The sequence below is a fragment of the Lynx rufus genome, unplaced genomic scaffold (assembly GCF_022079265.1).
Source record: "Lynx rufus isolate CCGP_SWC_20201006 ecotype Redwood Valley unplaced genomic scaffold, mLynRuf1.p SCAF_2, whole genome shotgun sequence".
Lineage (NCBI taxonomy): Eukaryota > Metazoa > Chordata > Mammalia > Carnivora > Felidae > Lynx > Lynx rufus.
The window spans coordinates 112,869,019-112,871,481 of NW_025814834.1; positions in this window are offsets into that span (position 1 = coordinate 112,869,019).

Genomic DNA, 2,463 nt, shown 5'->3' on the forward strand with positions numbered 1-2,463 from the left:
CCTTTATCTCTGCTATGTCATTCCTCTTCTCTGTGTAAAGGGGCTCACTCATGTATTCCACCCTTTTCTCAAGTCCAGTGAGTATCCTTTTGATCATTACATTAAATTCTCTATCACCCATGTAACTTATATCTGTTCCACTTACATCCCTGTCCATGGCCTTATCCTGTTCCTTCCTTTGGGATAAATTCCTATGTCTTTTCATTTTGTCTGAGTCTTTGTGCCTGTGTCTCTATATTAGAGAAGTCAGCTATGTCTCCTGTTCCTGAGAGTAATGGCCTTATGAAGAAAAGTTCCTGTAGTTTCCTGCTGTGTAGTTTCTCCTATTCCCTATGGCCTGGCATTTCTGGAAGTGTCTCCAATGTGTGCTGCATGTACTCTACAGCTTTTTTAACAGCTGTTTGTTTTTTCCTACAGGCCAGCCATCTGTCAAGGTTCTCTTTGCTTGATGTAGGCAATGTTTGGTCCCTGGCTTGAGTGCAATGAGTTTTCACTAGATGTACTCTGGTCTGCTTGTGAAATGAAACCTGTTTCCACTGCCATCAGAATGGAGTCTCTTCAGAATTCCCATGTTGGAAGATGCAGTGTGAGCAAGGGCTTGGGCCTGAGGCCTACCATGCAGAGACTAAAGTGTGACTGGGAGGGTTGGTTCCACTGGAACATAGGGGAGTGGGGCATGGTGTAGGCAAGTTACACAGCAAATGCCTGGGTTATGCTGGTTCCCATAGGTGGCCCTGTGCTTATGCTGAGAGATGGGGGAGAGAAGTGGTCCCTTCCAGTTCTTTTGTTCCTGGAGGGATGTCTTTGTGAATGTTGCCTCTCTGGGTTACCCTCCAAGATGAGCAAATAACCCCCACATTCTTTTCCCCACATGATTTTCAAATTGCTGTTTCCACATTGTTTGTCTGTGAGTTGTTTGCCTGCCTTCTCTCCAAGAGCAGCCTTAATGTCCTCTGGGATCTATCTGTGCCTAGCCCACTGACCTTTAAAACTCCAGGCTTTAAGTCCCATTGTTTGCAGGAACTTACAAATTTCAGTTCCTCTTACTTTGCAAGTCAATTTTCTATGGGAATTCCCTTCCCTGTGTGCTCCCCTGTGTTTTGGCCTGCCTCTCACCCTTCTCCACGACCACAGCTCCCTCCCCAATGCAACGGCCAAGATCCATTTCTCTCTCCCAAACTGCATCTCTACACTTCTTACCTTCCTGATGTGGCCTCTTCTCTACATTTAGTTGTGGAGTTTGTTTTGCCAGGCTTCAGGTCAATTTCTGGGGTTTTGGGGATCATTTCATAGTTATCTAGTTGTATTTGTGAGACAAGGTAAGTCCTCCTATTCCACTACCATCTTCAAACCAAAAAAGAAAAAAAATATTGATGGAGCTATTTTGAAGTAGGGTTAGTGTGGACTCTTCCTCATCTCCCATTTCTCCACTCCAACCCCCACTTTCCTGACCACATTCTCCCATGTCATCAGAACCCATTTAAGCTTCCACTTCCCTGGCATCAATGAGGTGGGATAGTTACTCAGTACTCCACTTCTCTCCTCCCTGGTCTACTGAGCAGCTGAGTCTCCAGTCATACTTAGCAACAATTAAACAGTGAGTGATAGGAGGTGGGGCCTGTTGACACTCTATGTCACCCTCTATAAGAAGGCACCACTAGAGAACTAAGTTAACACACCCACTCAGAGGCTAGGAGTCTGTGCAATTAGTGCCCCCACTTTCACTGGGAAGGATCCTCTAGGACCTATGGGCCACCTACACTTCCATGCACACTGGAAGACAATGAGGTGGCAGAAATCTGAACATACACAATATAACATGTAAATAATATAATATTCAAAGCTTCCAGGATACAATAAAAAAATCACCCATCATACCAAAAACAAGGAAAGTCATAAATGAACAGACACTAACACTGAAAAGAATCAGATATTGGAATTATCTGACAAGGATTTTAAAGTAGGTATTACAAAAATATTTCAACAATAACAAATTATCTCCAAACAAATGAAAGAATAAAAAATCTAAGCAATGAAATAGAAGTTATTTTTTAAGTGCCAAGTGGAAATTATAGAACAGGAAATTATAGTTCCTTTTATATTGAAATAAAAGACTTTCTAAATGGGTTCAACAGTAGAGTGGAGATAACAGACAATAGAATCAGAAAACTGCACAACATATCAATAGAACTTACCCAGTATAAACAGGGAAATGATCAGAGTCTCAGGGATCTGTGGAACAATAATAAAAGTGATATCACTCAACTCATTGGATTCCCAGAAGAAGAGGGAAGAAAGAGTAGACTAATAAAGTAGTCAAATGAATAATAGCTGAAAATTTCACAAATGTTTGGAACATATATATACAGATCCAAGAAGCTAAGCAAACATCAAATAGGATAAACATAAATAAGGTCATGCCAAACACATCATAATTAAACTTCAGAAAACTAAAGAAAAAGA